The 21495-nt window shown below is 40.9% G+C and overlaps 1 protein-coding gene across 3 annotated transcripts in view; it reads left to right on the top strand.

The window, feature by feature from the left end:
• Positions 1 to 21495, top strand: part of ankrd11 (ankyrin repeat domain 11) — a 112066-nt gene that overhangs the window by 760 nt on the left and 89811 nt on the right. The window lies entirely within an intron of this gene.

Below are 21495 nucleotides of genomic sequence, written 5' to 3' on the forward strand. Positions count from 1 at the left end.
ATATGGGGGCTGGCACTGCCACAGTGTTTGATGTTTTAGGGTTGAACTATATGATTTAACCAGTTGTTGCATCGATGTCACACCCCCTAAAGTCTGCAATTGAACAAACTGTTGTGCATGTGTTGTGGACGGTGAAAACAACACTGCCCATCTACACTAATCTGGTTAATTAGGGATACTCGTATATTCCTCGTTGTAGTCAAGATATTGATCTCGTGCACCATTAACGTCTCCATGTTGTGTTGTTTATCAATGACACAGTGGCAGTTGATTCAAAGCATCGCCAGTGTACCTGCTTTTCCTGTTGAGGTGTGCACAGCATCACCAATTCGTAGCATGCAACACTGTGTCGTATCTATTTGCTGGTGCACTAAAGCAAAATGGATGTGCCAGATACGTGCCTGTTAAGGACAGCAATGACTTAAATTAATTGCAGCAAATTCAAGGCGATACATACGTTGAGTGATTTAGCCCACAGGCTCTCCCCAGACTCATCAGTAAGTGTATGTAGGTAGTTAGCAGCCCAACAGTGGGGCATACAGATGGATAACCGTCCCAGTCGGCTGAGCTGGCTCAGTGGAGTGTGTGGCTTTCTATACTAATAACATGCGAAGGAGGGGCACAACATGGTGGGATTTGAGATAATCTGTGGGTGAACTGGAATATGGAGGAGAAATCCTTGCCTCTTTGGTGCAGTACCAGTGCTGAGGAAAACACTGCAGTGCCGCTGGTGGTGTTTTCCACCAAGATACTGAGAGTGTTTCAGCTTGTTGGGGCGTTCGTGTTGACTACACTGCAGAGGCAGTGATGCATGTCTCCGTCTCCCTGGAGCATGCATAGGTCTTGTTTGCCTCAAATCAAATAGTTTCAGACGTCCTCTTCTGTTGTACTTCAAGAGTTTTTCAGGTGTATTCTATGGACTTGGAGAAATGTAAACACATTTTATCTTAAGTGCAATGCTGTGTTTACTTTGTGATATAACCCAAATAAGGAGTGAAAATCTCCCATGAATAAAGATATGTTGTCATAAATGCTCTATCATGTGTTCTAATCACATTTTTATTGCTGAAATTTGAGCGAAGTCTAAATATATCAGGTGGTAAGAGCTTGTAATTATCTTGCTTCTTGACTCTTGTGACCTAAATATCCCATCCGGTTCCCATTATTGATGGCTGCGTTTTGCCTCCTGTTCCTATAAGTGGTACCAGAAAATCAAGATCTGTCTTCTGTCTGCAACAGGAAATGGAGTTTGGCTGGGTTAGAAAGGTCATGAGCTCGGGAAAAAGAAGCAGGCAGCATTTTTTATTTTCTCTTTCAACAGTGGGTCTTGAGTCTCAGAACTCTTTGGTTTCAGTTGATAGCTATTTTACCCAGGTTTGGGAAAGTTCTGAGGTACTGAGAATGTCAGGGTGTTGTGTTGTGTTGCGATATAGCAAATATTCTTCAAGGTCTTGGCTTCTGCTTCACACTTTTATGCCTATTTTGAAGATGTTTGATTGCCAGGTGTCCTATTGCACTGTTCAATATGCTCATGTCTGAGATGGAAGCAAGGCCAGGTCTGTGCGTCATGACGAAAACACAACTGAATTTAAAACGCTATAATGAGACCATCATGGTTGCAGTGTTTGGGTAGCTCGACAGTAGCTGTTGCAGAGGACATAAAGATTGTTATTATGACCGTGGTGTTGAATGACAATCTGTCAGGATCAGTGAATCACTTTCTCTGGACAGACATCTATGTGAGACTGGTGAACCCAAATAAAAACAGAGAGGCCCGATTTTAAAAAGCAGAATGCACTGCAGCAGCAGCACAATAGAGTTTCGTCTCTCGACTGTGAAGTATGAAGAAGTACTGAGTAGTACTGTAGGCTTTAAGTGAAATATTTAGTTTTTTGTGTTGCTGTGATTAATTGTTTGGGTTTTCATGTTGGCAAAGGGCCAGTTGTTTTACACTCTTGCACCATAGCCAGAAGGTTGTGGGTTCAAATCTACTCTGAGCCAGGTCATTCTCAGTGAAGTTTTCATGTTCTTGTTGTGAGTGCATACGTTTTCACGCACTGTCTACACTGCCGTCGTTTTGTGTGGATGTTTTACTAATGTAATTTCCCATTTGATGGAATGGTGACCGTAGACTCGATACTGCAGTATAAAAGATGGATTAATGTTGTTTAGGACTTCTGTAAAGCAGGGCTGCAAGGCTTTCTCTTTGGATGTGACTACATTGACTTGTTTGGGTAGTTCCTGGCTCATGGCACCAGCAAAAAGTGTTGAAATCCAATTGTTATTCAAAATTACGTATTTAAGAAGTGGTGTCAACAGTTCATCATTAATTCAGGGGATTTTATCACTTTATAATCTCATTATCTTATCACCTTTTGGGAATTAGAGGAACTATTGCATCACCTCAACAATCTGCCGATATATTTAGAAAGATGTGTGCGATTGATGTGCTCAGAAGGCTGCTTTCTCAGGAAATAGTCTGTCTAAGGGATGCTCTTCAGAAGTCAAAATAAAGCACATTGGCATTTTTTTCTCAGCAGTAAGCAGTAAACACAGATACCTGTCAGACAATACTGAAGGGAGAGGCTGGTTCCAACAAATAAAGGATGCCACAGATTGTAGCTTCCCAATAGAGTAAACATTTGCGAATGACATAGCAACAACAATGTGGCCCATCTCAGCATTCTCCTCTTTGCACATGCATGCTTTGATTGGTGCTTAGCAAGTTAATTGTTTGCCAAGTGGAAGTTTTGAACAGGCAAACTACCAGAATTAGCAATATTAGAATAAAAAAATAAATATATTTCCCATAGAAGCAACTGCAGATAGACACCGCCTGTCACAGGCTGTAGATATTTGTTACATCTCCCGGCTCCGTCACTCACCATCTTGCCTGTTTAAGCTACAAATGCTTTAGGTTTATTGACATTGTAAACATTCCCATCCAAGTGCGTGGTTGATTAGCGGATGGTTCTCTTTGAAAAGATAACATTATCACCGTAAATAGTTAATTGTTAACGTCTCCTTTCCTTCACAGCGCAACATCTAACATGTGTATGTTATTCATAATAGCACATGTGTGTTTTATTGTGGAGCCTCAGTTTTTGTGTGTGTGTTGATGAGCAGAAAATATAATATTGCACTAAAGCAAAACCCTGTACTTGTGTCTATGTATAGATGGTTGTTACGTTGAATACTGGTGGCACCTTTTCTGCCCTTATAAGATGGATTATATAATAGTATAATTGTGTAGGTGGCTGGCTGGCACAGTATGCAGTACAATTTGCAGTTTATTTCTTGAATGCTTCTGTGGAATCATCTTTTGAGTTTCAAATGCTGGAATAAAACAGGTAGTTGTAAGAGGGGGGGAAAAAAAGCTTTTAGCTGTAACTCCTACACCCACTCTCTGCCTGTCTTCTATGTGTGCAAGCTCTCCCCTCCCCCTCTTGTACTGAGAGTGTGGTCCTGTTAGGTAAACAAGCATGGCTACTCCTATTTCTTGCCTTTTTCTGTCTGTCTCTGCCTTTCCTTTTCACTGGGACTAGGTATCTGTCTTCGTCCCTGTTCGAGTTGTGTAAATCTTTTATAGCTGCCGTTCTACCAGCACCATCTCGGCGGATACTCGAATGGCATCTGAAGCCCTTTGAAATTCAGCCTAGTCCTTTGCCCCCTCCTCTATCCTTGAAGCAAAATAGAACAAAATGGCGGGCTCCAATCCTGCTGTTTCCCTCAGGAACTGTAGAGCCTCATTTCAGGGTTTGGGAGGTCCTGGTAGCTGATGGTGCCTTTAACTCATGTTACATTCTGCTTACTTGCTAGTCTTCCGCTGCACCCCTCCTGATAATATTTTCTCTTCCCAGAGTCTCTTAGACTTCAAAGGCAAAGGTTCTCCACTCTGGCATGCTGCTGCTTCACCACAAATGTGCTTTTTACAGACTTGGCTTTTGATCCCTCTGATCGAAGCTCAGAAAAGGAACAATTTGCACTCTTATTTCATTGGGGGAAACTCACTGATGTGCTTAATTATTTTTTCAAGCATGCTGAAAATATCTCCAATGTGTATCACGCTGCAGTCTAATCTTGGGATTTGACATGTTTTCGCAACTCTGGCATTCAATGTAACACAGACTGGTCTGCAATTGCCTTCTGGCAGAGAGATACCATGATAGGCCTCCAAGGCACTGTTCAGTTCCACTCTTGGTTTTGTTCCAGACAACTTCAAATGAAGTGAATCTCAATACATTTGATGCAAAGATATCCTGCAATGCACATGCAGAAAGTTAATCTTTTTAATGCTTAATGTTTTTTTTTAATATTTCTCTCTGTCTTCAATATACTTTGGAAATTCCAAAGCTGGATCAAAGTTTTATCTTGGTGAGGAGTCATAATGGACAAAAAAAAATAAAGCAGGGCTTCATTTGTGCTTCCAAGGTCGATGAACCCAAGTAGGTAACACTGTTTGACAATTCTTTTGATCTATCATATAATCGTGGTATTGGACATGTCCTGAGATTAGTCGGTCAGGTTCTGGATGTCGGATAGAGTCTGATGTGTCCCTTTGGGCACCAATGTCCTGGTCTCTTCATCCTGTGGCAGACATGCAAGGAAAATGACAGGCCAGCTTGCCTGGACTACCTTCCCAGCTTCAGCTTTATATAAAAAAAAAACCCAACTTCTAACTCTCTCGAGTTAAATGTCTAAAGGAAGTTATGAATCCTCTGAAAGCTATGCTCCAAAGTAATTTTTTCAAATGTGCCACCTCAACATTTATTGGACCTGCTTTTCGCAGTTAAAGCTTTGTCTTTTTTAAGAGTACCCTTTTAAATTCTTGAAGGGAGAATCACCGATTAAGTTGGACTGTTATGACGTAAGCAGCCCATCTAGACATGTTGATCTCCTCAGTCTTGCAGAGTGAACTAGTTACAGGCTGAGTTGCAGCTGTTTATTTTAGGTTGGTCAAAAATCTCCTGCAGTGCCAAGTACTGCCATGTACTAAAGGGTGTATACTTCAAAACTGCATCAATACTGAGGTAATGTTGCTGGAGATCTGGAGCTGTGTTTGGCCGGCCTTCAATATATCTTTGCAATAATGTTCAGCGCTGTTGTCCACATTACTGATAAAGAACTGAGTGAACTTTGTGGTTGTTGTGCGATCAAATTACTCACCGTTGCAGTGAAAGGCAACCTTTTCTACATGACGTCCTGACAGAGGGATGTCGTCAATTTGATAAACAGTGCAAGTGATAGTAGTTTTGTCTGTGTATTGCAGCGCCTTGACAAGATTTTGTCAAGAACAAGGCTTTGGAATTCTGAGATGAAAGAAGATATTCTATGGATTTAGTAGTGAATTACTTCATGCTGACCATAGATATACTCAGGTGTACACAGCTATATCAATGCTTCTGTCACTTTTGCCCCCCTGCTGTTCTCTTCATGGTGGGAAAAAGCCATAAACTGAGACGGGGTAAGGGTCCGAGGACAAAATGTTGCACGGGGGAGGGTAGAGGTGGTGTGGCCTGACTGAATCTCAATCACCGCGGCCCTTCAGCAGGGCTTGCCTTTTGATGGGCCAGCTGCAGCCATTCATCCACCCATTTACATTGAAATGCAACAACAGGAAGGGGGGAGGGGACAACTGTGAGGAGATGGGCCTCTGCGCTTGTGCGAGTGGGATGTGAATGAGAAGTAAAGGCATACCTAAATACCAAAGAGAGGAGGTCTGCCTGTCGGGGCCCATGCCCCTGCTCACAAATACATGCAGCCATACTTTGTTTCCCCCCCAGCATGCTGTGGGGCTGTATACTTAACACAAAGGATCTAAGCACCCTTTTTGACCAGTACATGCATTTTCACCACTCAGCTATTTTCTGTCTTTACAGCCAGGCTGGTGGCTGTAAAGAGGTTGTGATTCATTCAACTGTCTGTTGTAGCAGCACTCTATTGTCAGTGGGTTTTTTTGTACTTTGTTTTCTTGATACTTTGGGGGCAATTCCCTTCAGACGGTCACTTTTCTTGTGTCTTATTTTGTTCAGGTTTCTTTAGGGATCTATTTTGGCTGTGGAGTTCCTTGCTCTTTTTCCTGGCTTGGCGTAATGGAGGTCATACAGTGCTATTGGTAGAAGAAACCGGTTCTGTAACTCATTAGGGGCTTCAGACACAAACTGCACTTCAGACAAATGAGGCCAGTGTGTCATTTTTCTGAGTTCATCTGGCTTTCCAGGATAAATTAAGTGTCCTTGGAGGTGTACATGTGACAGTGATTGAAAGGCGTTTTGGGGAACGTGTCGAAGTTCAGACGTTAACATCCCTTCAAATACTCTCCTCACTCATTTCCATGAGACTTCCGTGCGCATACACCTCGTTGTGTCGGGGGGGAACAAGCTAAAATCTTAATGAACTATTGAAGCTCATGAAGAAGTATCATGCAGGTTACAGCATTGTCAAATCAGATGAGTTCACAAGTAAGTTTGGAATTAATGAATTGGAAAGAATATCAATTTCTCAACATGGATACATGCCGAATTTGTGAATATTCACTTGAAATTTCAAGCTTATGCTTTAAAAAGTTTTTTTTACACATTTTGCAATTGTCCAGACAGTATAAAATACCCTCGTAGCAAACTTCGTCAGAGAGATTGTCAAAAAAGCACATCAAAGACAACGGTTTCTGATAAGCCAACAGGATTGACAAAGTAAACAAACACACTGCTGAATATGTCAGCTGCTTAAAACAGAAAACAATTGTGCCTGGAGTCGATTTTTCATGGTGAAAGTTGTTTTGAAAACAAAATCGGATATAGCTCAAACTAAATCCAAATATCAAACTGATCTCACAAGAGAGAGAACCTGAGCTGTATTGGTACTTTGTTTCCTTGGTTTAGACCAGGGCTGGGGAATCCTGGTCCTCACGGGCCACATTCCTAAATGTGCCTTTACTTCAACACACCTGATCGTAATGATTGGCTCATTGTCAGACCTTCTGCCGAGCTTCATCATGACGCATTCCATCAAATTCTGGTCCTTTGGAGCAGAGGAACATTGAAAAAAAATGCAGGACTGCAGCTTTCCAGGACCAGGTTTTCCCATCCCCGGTTTAGACCAAGTGGAATTCTGCTGAGTTTGCTTTATGTTCACACTTAAGTTTTTGACATTCAACTGAAAGATGTAACTTGATGGCATAGTAGATGCTATTACTGTTTTGCATACATTCCTAATGTACTGGGTTGAACTGCTCTCGGTGGGAATAATAAGGTAAGCGCTCTTGGCCTGTTGAGTTCTGTTTGACAGCAGCACAGGGCATTCTGAAGGAAGGGGAACATATGTGATGTGATCTGAAGACACCTGAATGAGCCCGTCAAATTATTGTTGCATCCAATTACTTTGTGATCACAACAAAAAGATAACAATCCATCTACAAGTGCTTGACGCTGCTAACAAGCTGTTAGAAGGATTTTAAATTCTGCATCTGAAATGGTTTAGATAACTGCCAAGACGTGGGTTCACAAGGAGCAGGAGGATGCGGGGCATGAAAGTGACAATGGTTAGATTCAATGCATTGTTTTTATTAAAACTTTATTTTTACATTTAAATAAATGTCTTTTACAAGAGAGTTGTGGTCAAGATCAGCTGATGGTTTTATCTTCATTTTAAAAAAGAAAAATAATATCTTCATAAAGATGGGAAAGCTGTCTTATCCAGGTTGTCATATGGTACTTACATTGTTACTAATGGAAAGGTTAAAGGTTATATTTCGCCATACTGTGGATTTTTCACCTCAGCTTCCGATACCAGCCCCACCTATCGGCTGGAAGTTTTTGGAATAATCTGAATACCATGGTAACTTTAGGCAACTCAACAAAGAGAAGATGTTTTGGTTGCGGTTTCACATGCAGCAAAACTTTTGTTGTTGTGCTTGATGGCCTGACACTGTTCAAATACTCCCACTGGAAGGCAACCTGTGAAAACATGCAGTATTCAAGAACCAGTAAGACACCCCAAGAGTGGTCAGGTTCGAGGGATATCCCAAACACCACTGGCAGCTCAAGGGTTAATAATGATTCAAATACAATTTGGATGTTGCACCCAATGACTAAATGGGGCAATTAGTCATCTGGATATGTTGCTGGCCTGAGGAGGAGTTCTGCATTGTGTTGTGTTATTGGTTGTTGCCCTTTTGGAATCTTAAATGATAGGGGCAATTATCATTTATTAAGTTATATAGTGTGAGATAAACAACAAATGTGTGTGTGATGACCAGTTGAGAAGTGAGGGTAGGAGGATAAATAAAACTACTGTCACCTTCTGCGATTTTCAGTATTACAAAATCTTCCATTCACCGCATGACTGCTGCTGACGCTTTGGTTTATTATTGTTAATATGTCCGTAAGGTATGCTTTCATCATGAACAAGCGAAAATCAGCAGGAAAAAGAAAAGGGGGGGGGGGGGGAGACTGTTGTTGTAGACAGTCTTATGTTTATTTATGATAATTGGTAAAATGAACCAAAATTCTCATTAATTACCCTGCCTGCACCAACATATCAGTGACATGGAAGGGTGTCTTTAGATATGTAATCGAACCACGGGTTCATGTTCACTTAAACTCTGTATTGACACATAACACCGGTGATAACGGAGCCAGGAGGTGCCTTGCAAATGTTGATATGTGTACGGTACCAATATCATGTTTTTCACGACATGCTCCTCAATGAGAAGAAATTCTTATCCCACTGTAACTATGTAGTTTCTTGGTGTGTACTTGCTTTCATAACCCAGAGATTACAAACATAACCATGGCGGTACACAAAGCTTGCACGTCTGAGGGGAGACCAGTTACAAAACAAATGTGGCCACTTCTCTGTAAAATGATCAGGCCACAGATGAGATGTGAATCAGACATTCATTTGTTAAAGCACAACATGCATTTGAGGTAAAACAGGTTTTTAGCATGATTGGGAGAGAAAGTCAACTTGTGAAGAGCAGTCGGTCATGCTTTGACCATTAACGTTACTTTGGAGTTGGTTAGTCCCTGCCTTCTTGTCTTTCTAGTGTGTAAAGGATTTTCCTTTTGCCATCACGAACACCATCTTTTAATCTTGTTTTTATTATTTCTCTAACACCTGTTAGTGTGTTACTTTTCAAGGAACAGCCATGCGTGATCAAGTTGAACCTTTACAAGCTCAAACCTGTTACTGTATTCCACACAAGAGCTCCGTAAGCTACAGAGGAGACTGTGTTACTGTTCAACATTCCTGGAAAATTGCAAAAGAAATACTTGTTTACCTAATATGTATGCACAGTCATTTCACTGTTTCGGTGAATGAAATTGTTTGCAGCCATGTTGACTGTTATCCAATCAAACCCTGTACAAAGAGATGCTTGTCTCACATTAATGCTGTGTAATTAACATTTAAAAATGTAGTGCTGCACAGAAGCAAACTCCAGAAATGGTCTGTGAAGACAGCTTGTTAAGCTCTGCTTACCTGAGGCCCTTCGGTCTCAAATACAATGACAATAATCATTTGCATAGTGTTGTTGTTGTTGGAAATGGCTAATTGGTAACACTTGAATTCTGGTTTACTTTCGCTTTCTGAAGCTGTTGGCGATAACAGATGAAATAGAAGATCACATTACGTCAGGGAATAGCGGCATTTATTTTCACTGATGATTAAGTTATGATTAAGAATCCAATGATTTTTTTTTAGTTTAGTATTAAGAATTAGGAAGGGTTTTTTTGGAGGCGGGTGGTACAATTTGTTTCCGGAACTCTCAAGACGAGTGACGTTTCTGGTGACAATATTCTTGACTTTGGAGTAAGTCAATCTAAATTTCGAACAATTTATATTCAGGTAATTTATACATTCTCCCCAAACATATTGTGTGTCTAGAGATCATTTGAAGCTTTAATAACTAACTTGGCCAACCATATTGGATTTAAATGTTGCTGAACTATGAGGTTCTTTGCATCTGCAACACCCATGGTTTCGGGCTCAGCATGTTCTATTAACTTTTTATAGCCTCTACCTTTAGCCAAGTTTAAGTGGACGCAGATCTAGAGGGGTCATTGCCGTTATGAGTTGTCATGTCTTCTCTGACCAGGCACGGTCGCGTCGTCTCTGGGTAAACAATGTCTTCGAAACTGCATCATTTTACATTTGGACATCTCTTCAACTTCCAACCACGTAGTTTCAAAATCTTTTCGGGCTATACTGCACTGTGGCACTGCGAGTGCTGTAAACCCTATTATTACTACATAGACTCTTTTAGTTGACTATACGCTTAATTGGTCGAAGACCACATTTACACGTACCCAGGTATTTGAAGAAACTGTGATATTTCTCTTTGTGTGGGCGTCGCATTTACACATAAACGCAGCGCATTCTTGAAATCTCCGACCACAGTGGAGATCTTGATAAACTCTGTGTCTCCGGTTGCATCTAAAGGGAGGTTTGCAGATATTTATGTCACAATTCATGACGTCATGTTTTTTTTCCAGGATTCTAATTGGCTATCATGGCTTCATTACACTGCCCCCTACAGGTTTGGCATGCTCATAGTAACTCTGAACAAGGTGTATGTGTGGGTCTGTCTCATTTATGATTTATTTATTTTTTTAACGTAGAGAGGGAAGTGTAAATTTTTGTAAAACTCAGGTACGTGTAAACATGGCCTTATATGTAACAAGCTGACTAGCGACAAAGTTAATATTTAATTAATAATCTGACAAATTCTGCAGATTACTATTAGATGCCATTTAATATCAACACAACATTGCTGAATGTTGATGGTGTTGTTTTTTTGTTTTTTATCTACATTTATCTATATGCTTTGGAGATGGAATTAGCCTACCCTACCTTCATATTTAAAATCACTTCTTCAAAACCACATTACGTCAGTGTAATGTGTGGCTACTTTTTCAGATAGCGACATGTTCTCTGGAGCCGTTGTTTACTCTAGATAAACTTGAATGCTGCTGATGGAATCGAGGCTCGTGCCAGCTGGTGTTCAAATTGATGATGGAAGACACAAATGTGGATTGTTTAGTCTGCCGTCACTGTTAATCAGCACAAGCAACTCTACTCCTTTAATTTAAAGGGGCCGGCTTGCATTCACTTTTCCATCAGCCAATCGTCACAAGTGCATTGTGTGATTGGACCCCCCCAAAAAATAAAATTGTTCTCTATTTGCCTGCAGCTGCTGTCTGACACGCTGGTTTGAGCCGAGTGTGACCCCGGCTCTTTTCTTTGCTGCACTATCTTTACGTCCAGCTTCTATATTTGCCAGACTTGGATGTTTGCCTAGGGCTTGAAATGCAAGCGGGAATGTTTTCTTGGTAGTTTATGACTGTAAATTTTAACAGTTGACTTTGATATATTTCTCTTACTGACTTTGTCTGCAATCAAAGAATTGATGTTGATGTGTGTGAATTACGCTCATGGAAAAGTAAATGGCAGCAAAATGGATATATATATATATATTTTTTTTTCTTTGACATATTTTACTTCAGCTCTTTCTTTACAGATAAAGTTTGATTTGCTTTTCATACATATGCTTGACATATGAATAACGGCACAAAAAACGTTTTTTTTTTAGGTAAGACTATTATATTTCCAAATTACAGACACCGTACTTATGTGTAATATGCTTAGTGATGTAATAGCACAGTTTTTGTAAAAACATTCCTAATTAGAGAGAAAAGTAAGATACCCCTTAGCTCTTTTTTGTGTGGGGATTGCAGTGAGCGTGTGGTGGCTAGTGTGTTTAACCAGAGCAGCCAGCAGGGAATGGAAAATCACATCATCTTTAGTCAGCCTGCATAGGGACTTTCCCTCTTGAATATGTGGCAGTGGAGAGCAGTTCTTAAAGCTACAGGGTAGTGTGCATTTTGCCCTGCCATTGAGGCTGCTACAGCTACATTGTTTTTTCTGTGTCACATGCTGTGAAGATGCCTCACTGGGCTGTTTGTTTTGTCCAGAAAGGAAGTGGTCTAATTGAGAAGTGGAAAGTAGCAGAACAGGAAATATAAAAGACATTTGCAGTTGGCCTGGAGCTACGATTAATCTTTCCCACATTCACTGTGTTTGTCTTCCAAGGCCTGGAATAGTCGCAGATCTGTGATTAGGTGACTAAAGCTAACCAGATCTTTGAAAGTCCTTTTGATGTAGAACCTTCTTCCCTATAAATACACTGCCTTGTTTTTGTACCCATCTGCGTGTTGTGAGATTATGTGTGTATGTATGTGTGTGTGTGTGTGTGCCTGTGTCACTCTTGCTCTCTGCAATGAATCTTTTTATAGAAACAGCAGCCAGCAGTGTAATCTCTGGCGTGGATGTAGGACAGCCTTTTATTCCTTCTCATTACTTATGCAAAGCCAGTTCTCACCCCCAATCACTGCACTGCCTGTTTTCAAATGTACAGTTTTCTTAGAAAAGGTGGGTAGTCGTTCCATCATTCAAGCCTTAGTTACATGTTCCCTACTACAAACTTGTGTGTGGGGTACGTTATTGCTACTTCTCTGCTTGAGGCAGAACAATGTCTTCTATTTTGAATACATTTTTAGAGCTTTTTTTTTTATGTTTATTATCTTTTCTATACAGCATAAAATTAGCATGTTGTCCTAAAAATGGTTTTGTGGTCACACAACTCGGATCTCAGGTTTCCTTAAAACCCTTTCACAGTGATGTGAACTTGTGCTCTGTGCTGGAGACTTGGCTGCCAAAAACAGTTCCATTCACAGTGCATGAAATCTCAAATTTACACCTGGACGACTTGTAGCAAACATTGCTGTCAGAAAGAGCCATCGACAATGGGAGGAGTCATGATTGAAACATAGTCCCAAGTCTTAGCAATAAGTGCTGCACAACGGTACATTAAAACTGCTACATCATCATTATGAGTTCCGTGCTGATCTTAATCCCAAATGTTCAAACCCGAAAGTTGCACTGCTTGCGACTTAATGGGGGGCTTTGTTATTCCTGCTTTGGCACCTTACCCTTTTGAAACTAAGAGAGAAATGGAGAAGACCACATAATCGATCAAAGATGCTTAGAAAACTAGTTGTTGAGACCCATGAAGGTGTTCTTCATTAAGTTAGTTATGTTTAGATACTATTTACATGCAGTCAAATGCATTTTCCATACATATACTAGACATTGAAACCATAATTTAACCAAACCAATCAACCACTGTATTCATTGCTCACATATTCACATTTTAGCTTCCAGATGAAGACCCAGCTAGGTCTCCCTATTCTCTGATAAATTGATGTATATTTTTGTGTATACGATGAGGTTTGGATGAGAATGTGTGTATGACCGAGGCCTTGTTGTGAACAAGAACAGTACTTCTAGGCTGTTTTGGGTTTTTTTCCCCACACAACAGTTTGCTGATCTACAGTAATACCATAATATCAACATTGTATAGTGGAGACTTCATTCATTGCACAGGCCTTGTGATCACGGTTTGATTTAAAAATTCATTTGCATTTTTCTGTCTCACTCGAGTCAGATTAAATTTATTCGGCATAACTCTTGTAGATCCTACATGGCTTTACTATGTCATTCACATATAGCCCTGTTCCCATAATGATGATTTTAAGGCAACAACTCCTAACTTCTGATCTGCAGGACAACAACATTTAGAGTCAGTCTCTGAAAACGTCACTGCTTTAAGACAATTTCCAGATTGGACAAGGCTGCTCAGACCTCATTTACACGACAACACTCAACGGAAACTTTAGCATTTTAATCTCAGAACAGTGTTGTGTTTGAACACCATTGTTAAACACATGAAAAAGCTGTAGTTTTCACGCAACTCAGCGGTGCTTTGTTTTTTTAATACAACCAGCCAAGCAGGGGCGTAGATAACATGTAAACATGTAAGCTCCTTTACACTGTCTTTTGTGGTATTGGCCACTCATCTGGTGTAGGTAAAACTTTTGTCTCTGCATGGGATCCAAACTATGGTGTGCTAAATGTAAATGTTCATTTGAGAAGCGTTGTGAAATTTAAAAGAGTGAGTGGTACAAACAGCATTGGTAGCGTCTTCCTGCATGTTGGTTCTTGCATGCGGCACACCACCAACTCGTGACTTGGCATGGAAACTACAGTGTTTTCGACATATCTTGCAGTCCGGTTGTGGTTGTTATCAGAGCAATGTCCTCAACAAAGTACAGTTTCCAGCAAACTAGCGGCTGTGTCTTTATCTGTTTTTACATAAAGATCCTAAATTATTGATTTAGAGACCCTAAAGCGCAGAAATTCTACTGTGAAATGTAAATGTTTGGAATATATCCCAAAAAACCTGACGTCAATCCTACAATCGTCAACTGTGTACATATTTTACAAGAAGCGCCACATTTCATTCTATATATGTCTGAGATTACAAACCCTACATCAAAGAATTGTTCTAACTAATGTGCATCTTTGGGTCAAGATGTTCCTTTCTTGAACATTTTAGAAGGAGCCGTCCTTTGCAGAGGGATACGGAATAGAAGTCTATTTAAAGAAACAGCTGTTCAATTATGAATGTTTTTTCTGTTTAATAATTTAGCTGAAGAAGACTAAATTTGGAGCGGTTGGTCAAACCACTGGGTTCTTGGCCCACCAACACAAAAAAGAGAGCAGTTAAATAGTCAGGCGGCCTTATCTTTTGCCATGCCAGGTCATCATGGTTTTATTCATGTCTGTATGGATTTATGCAGGTGTGGCTGTGGTAGTAATAAACATGCCTTCCATATGGCTATTTCCTCACAAACATACACAATGTACTCATGTGCAACATACCCGTAAAACTCCCATCATACCACCCTCTGAGATTCTTGGATAGATGATATTGTCGACTGAAGTCAGCCCCGCAGTGTTCTGTTATGCTGCTCTCTCACACACTTGGCTCAACTCTCTCCCTGTCCTCTCTCATTCTCTTTCTTTCCACACCCCAGCCCTCTGTTCGCTCTTCTCCTCTGCTTCTACTTTACTCTGCCACCATTTCCTTCTCATCATCACATTTGAAAGCCCAAAAATATGCTTGCACGCTGCATCCTCACACGCTCATCTCCTCTCTCTCTCTCTGTCTCTCTCTCTCTCTGTCTCTCTCTCTCTCTCTCTCTCTCTCTCTCTCTGTCTCTCTCTCTGTCTCTCTCTCTCTCTCTGTCTCTCTCTCTGTCTCTCTCTCTCTGACAGTCTCTACCTCTATGCAGTAGCCCTGGTTCCTCAGGAAGCACTGCATGCAGGAAGCGAAGGGCGTTGGACCTAACTGTTTGCCTTGTTTCCTCCTATGACAAAAATCATAGTAAATTATGCAGACACACTGACAGCACTGGTGCATTTCTGTTTTTAGTCAGGGAATTTAGCTTTCTGCTTTCACTTATGTTGTCCGGGATTCTTTATTGTACCAATTGCAGAGATGCCAGCATCTCTTTACTGCTAGTAAATCTTCATGTCTAAACGTGAGCTGTAGAGCAACATGGAGTGTGTAAATAAAACATATCTTTTTTTAATTATATGAGATGTACTGCACTGACCGGCATCCTTCTTTGCAGTAGACAATCACAAAAGGTTTGTGCCTTTCCTTTAACCATTACCTTTCTGAGTCCCTTCAGGTTAAAGTTAGAAAACTGCAGCTAAAACCTTTCTGTATTCCGTGCTGATGTCTTTGTGTAACAAGCTACATACTGTGTTTTAACAATATATGTTGGCTATATTTTTTCAGTATTAGATAAATATACTGGATATAGTAGACGTTTGCAATAAATGGCCAGCATCCCGGCTCTGTAGTTTGCGCATGACTGCATTTCGATTAGAGTAAAGAAAGTCTTCACCAGATAGTTGACTGTTGGATCAAACTCCTCTGTCCTGGTGTGATTTCTCTTCTCCCCTCTTTCGAGTCAAAGAAAAATAATGAACCTACACAACACTTGTGTATGTGTGTGTTTTCATTCAATATATATTTAATCAGCAATCACTTTGTAATCGTATTCCCAGTGTACTGAGATAGTGTTGTCTTATTGCACATTTGTTTGCGGTGACACGTCTTCACAAGATTGTATTGTCTTTACATATACATGCAGAGTCACACTCTGGTGCAGCTATTTCTCGTTGTCTGTGTGCTTTTCAGTAGTTTCACACTACTTTAACGCATGTACCCCCTCCTCTGGTGTATAGACGGCTTTCCAGTGAGAACGAAATGAGAAATCTCTGAGAGGAACTGTGTTCTTGTGTGTTGCTGAAGCGTGCCAAAAGGGAGCAGAGGGACAATTACAGTCAAGCCCAGCAGAATATGAGAAAAGTCTGAAATGGCCCCTTGTGAAGGTGACAGTGGCATCATGTGTGATATCCTCACACACGCAGAAGGCTGTGCTTGATGTACCAAGCTGTTTCTCTTACCGAGATATTATCAAGCTCACGTCTCCTTGTGAGCAAAGTGGGGGAAGGACATCAGCATCAGCCCGTGTCACACTGCATCGCACCCTGATGCTCAATCAATACTCACTAATAATCTCTAATCATGTCTGCTGCTTATTGTAGAGAGGAACTTCTGGATTTTGAAGTCCACAGATTGTGTCAGAAATCAACCTGCATATCTGAGTGGAACTGGCATGCTCTCTCTGTTTCCACACATATAATGAAACTAACACGGTGTATTCAGCTGCAATGTGTGTCAGCGAGAGATATTTATTAAATGCCTACTTTTTAACGCACTAAGTATTGTGTGGGTGAGCGGAAGGCTGCGGGCACTCAGAACCAACACAGTCGGCTTGCTTTGTGGTGTTGGAGCATGTGCGGGTGTTTATGTACCATGTGCTGCTACTCCTCCATTTCCAATATTCATAGAGCTCTGTCTTTTACCGCAACCATGGCAACAGAAAATGACAAATGGCAGAACTATGGAAAAGGCTCAGGTTGTGTGTGAGGCTGAATGACAGCACAGGCTCTCTTCATGAAAAATTGGGGGGGGGGGGCGGCAAATTACAGTGTCAGTGAAAAGATTGATCGGCCTTCGCTTGCTGTGTAATTCTATTGTTTGAAAGACTGACCTTTAAGCTGCAAGATGATTAGGCAAAACATTGCTATTTGTATATAATCAACCGTATCCTCTGTGATTTTGAATTACTTGCTCATGTTTGTCGATTCAGAACTGGAAGCTGGAGTGTGCGATGTCATGTGCCGAGCAGGAAGTATGCAGTTTAATTTATTCTAAAGAGATTGGAGGTGGAGGTTTCAGCAATGGGTGGCAACATGTGCTGGTTTGCAGTGATTCTCTATAAAAAAGGCGAGCAGAAATGTTTGACTTGCATGATCTTGGTAAACCTCAGACATGATAAAAAAATCATTTTGTATTTCAGGAAAGAGGGCGTATGAAATACACAAATGATATTGTTTGCTGTATTTCAAAGAGATAATGCATTAATACAAGAAAGACTGGAAGCTTGGGTGGTACCGTGTGTGCTTACCTGAATGTATTAAATAGCCTTGGATAAAAGCAAAGAAGAGAGGTGCTATGACAGCCAATGGGTATTTTGTGTGGTTTGTGTGTGTGGAAATAAGAGCTCTCTTCTCCACCTGCCTCCTGTCTATTATTTTCCATGTCGCCTTACAATAGGAGGAATCAGTATGGCGTGGCTAGGCCGTTCCGATGAAGAGAGAGTGTGTGACGTGCATTGCTGCTTTTCTGGAGCATCAACAGCAGCTCAGCTATGATGAAAAATAGGACGGTACCAGAGCATCAAGTTCAGTCCCACCCACGCACACCTTGTTGACACAAAGATAATGTCGAAAATAACTGTAAAGGCTGTTTTGACATTCATTTTAAAGGCAAGTGTCTTTGAATATATGTTTAATGTCAGCAGTGTCGCAAGTTCAGTGTGAAATGGACGTGTCATTGTGACAATGTTGTAAAGCAGTGCTTTATGGCAGCTTGGGGGTTTTATGTTTTTATGCCTGCAATATCAGTCAATTGTGTCTTCTCAAATGTGTGTCTTTGTAACCGTCAAAGTTCTGAGAGCAACGCTTTAAACCCATTGCGTCAGACAGTATTGCTAAGCAATATGCTAAGTGGTTTTGTTGCACTAAATTTGAGTTTTGAAGCGGCGTGATTATATTGTCATCTCCATTTTGAATTGACATCATGGAGTTTTTACGACGTGGATGGAATAAACTTAATGTACCAACCAAATTTCTTTATTGATTAAAACCTTTGCTGTGGAGGGATAAAAGTAACTATCTTCAGGCTTGGTGAAGAAATGTAAGCTATACAAGCACAAAGACTTGGTCATTTTAGTGACTGGTTTGATAATGTTGCAGAGGCGTAACAACACCTCTAGTTTATCCTAATATAATGGCGCATGTGTTTGTGTGATGGTTAAACACTGCGATTTTGGTCATCGCAGACAAAAGCTGGCTTAAAATCCAGAGTGTTGGGTCATATAGTGACCGGTGCACGTATGTTGTCATTGCGGTTACCACAAAGCTGGAGAAAATGTTCTGACCGTAAAAATAAGAAACACAGCACAGTGGAACGGTTTCTATAAGCTACAGCTACTGACGGCAGAGTTGCAGCAGAGAATGATGTCACAATCAATGAGACACGAGCGGTAAACCGAAGCAACCGTTGCAACAACAACAATAGTGTTATTGAGGCAGTAAAATGCTGGACAGCGTTCGCATCCTCTAGTTGACAGTCAAAAAGACAGAGTGCTAATAGAATCGCTTCATTCTTAGTTTGCTCATTTGTTTGGTGAAGGCATTGCTGGTGTTGGTAGATGATGTACTTCATCATATAATTTCCTGAACTAAAGTATGTTGTAGTAGTTGTCTCCTCGCACAGTGAAGAGCTACAGTGTACAGTCATACTTATTACCAAGATACCAAGTTTATGAAATCCATTTTTACATCTGAATCGTCTGCCAAAATCCTTACAGGTTTTAAGTACTGTTTGGGGAATTGTTCAGGTTCAACTGCTGTCAGACTCAAAATGTCAGAACCAGCACAGGTACAGCTGTATTTGATTGACACCCAGTCTAGTGCATGCTGTCGACTAAACACTGATCAATACAAAGTATTAGCAGTTGTGACGGTTAAGCTGATCATATACAAGCAGCCATGGTCTCTTTCTGAATACAGACCTGATTGTTGTCCTCTTTTAACATCCGCCTGTTACGTTGCGGACAGTAATTACATAACACCCCCAGAGTTGCCCCTTGCTTGGCCTCACATTTTGCTTATGCAGCTGCTCTGTGACAATATTGCAGGTTCTCACTGTATATGCATAAGATATGTAATCCGTACTATAACTAGAGCAGAGAATAAGCCATAACTTTGAACAGAAGACTGGTTTCAGATCATAGGAAGTGTTCCCAAAGCAGTGAAAGATTAAATGATCAAATTATCAGTACTGGTGGTTTTAAGAGAATGGGTCTGCAAAAAATAAAAAATAAATAAATGCTTGTGCGGTATCTGGTTGCTTTCACACCTGTTCAGCCAGATCAAAATTTAGTCTAATGCATTGGTTTTCGTTTGATTCATGTTCACACCCACTTTTTCTGCTGACGATGCTTTGTTTTCATGCCTATTGATCTTTACAGCATGGGAAATGTAATTCTCACATGGCTACAACAAGGAGTTTCTTTCACTAGCTTCTTGGTGCAATTGTGCAAATATTTACATTTTCTGTACCATTGCTGTCTGTTTTCAGTACATAATGCTTTTTCTTATGTCTCTCACTAATTTTGGAAGGTTTCCATGTAGTGCTGAGTGAAGCCTCTTTCTTTTGGGGGCTTATTAAACATTGCTGTTCTTCTGAGTCATTGTGTGTTTATGGATATAAGTTATAAGTTATTGGACGAAATATCAGCAAAGCTATGAATCTTAATTTGGTTCGAGTTTGTCTGCAGTTGTAATCAGTCGCTCATGAGACAACAAGGAGCATTTTTAACGTCACTTTATTGGCTGCTTTTTAAACCAGGTTCCCATCTACCATGTTCACACCGTAGCTGATCCCAAAACTAAACTAGGTCGACATAAGAGGGGCTGGTTTGAAAACGCCCAACGTCAGTTGGATGGTGGTTATTTTGCTCCATTAAATCCCACTTTGGCCAGTTGTAAGGAAATCACCATGCAGAATGTCTTGGTGAATTACACTATTTTCTCCTAGCCCATATATATATATATATATATGTGTGGTTTATGGCTTTCATTTTGATCTCTGTGATGATTAATTAGTTACGGTACCTTTCATGCTCTACAGTCACATAGGCTTGTACTTTGCATGGAAGTGACTCTTTTGCTTGTGTCTTGTCTCCATTGGGCCTTTGGTTTATTCCAATGATTAAGTTGAATTATGTAATTGTAAAATGATTGTTACAACCACATTGTTGCTGACGCTCTTCATTTTGTTTCCGACAGCATTAGAGAAAATGCTTGTTGTCATGTTGCGAAACTGTATATATTCTGTGGGGAAATAGAAAGTGGTTCCTTTTTCAACACTGACCTTCAAATGTTGTATATTAGGAACACATGCTCGTTTCAGGCTGAGGCCAGAATTTGAAAAGACATCTTTTGAATGTGAAGATTTTCTTTTTCCCAGTCCAGAGAGCTTGTTACCTTGACAACAGCAGAGGATCCGTAGCGAGGCGAGCGGGAGCGTGTGAGCTGAGCTTGCCGCGGCATGGCTGTGCCGAACAAACAAGCGCTGTCGCTAACTGTGTCACGAGTGCTGCTACTGCCTTCTCATTGCAGCCCTCGTCCCCTCCCTCTTCCTCCTCCCTCGCTTCCCTGCTTTCATTTGATATCAGGCTGTTATTTAGCTGGTTTGTTGTTGGGCTGGTATCCACCCATCCAACAGACTCGTCATTTTTCTTTTGTTAATTTTAATTAAAATTTTTACCAATTCATTATTTTTTCCCTTAACACCCTTTACCCTCTTCTTGCGACTTCACCTCTGTCATCGCCATCTTCCATGCTCCTGCTTTATCTCGGCTGGTATATTTGATGCTCAGAGATACTTACACCGACTGAGCTGCCTGTGTACCAGCTGCGCTACCTGCTCATGCTGGAGATTTGGTGGATCGGTGTGCTCCAGTCCCTTGCTGAGGAAACTAGGCTTTATCAATAATGTAGATGTTTTTGAAGTGGAGAGGTGTGGTGTGTATCTCTTTTTCTCTCTCCTCCCCCTGGCCCATCCCCCTTCCCCCTAGTTGTCTCCCCCACACCCTCCAGTGTCAGGTTTCCCCTCCAGTGTTTGCACATAGAAAGGCAGATGACTGAATCTAATTAGCGAAGATATTACAATAAGGTCTGTTACCTGATGCTTTGACATACTGCAGGCTGAACCCAGGCTGTTATATTGAGCTGCTGCTGCTGCTGCTGCTGCTGCTGCTTCCTTTTGTTTATTTGGTTTAGTGCTCAGACTTGATATAGAGGTGGGTTTATCATTGACATCACGGCACTGACCCTCACTGAGCTCTCTAGTGACAGCTTTCTGTACACTGCATGTAGGTCCTG

Source organism: Lipophrys pholis, assembly GCF_963383615.2.
Source record: "Lipophrys pholis genome assembly, chromosome: 2".
NCBI lineage: Eukaryota > Metazoa > Chordata > Actinopteri > Blenniiformes > Blenniidae > Lipophrys > Lipophrys pholis.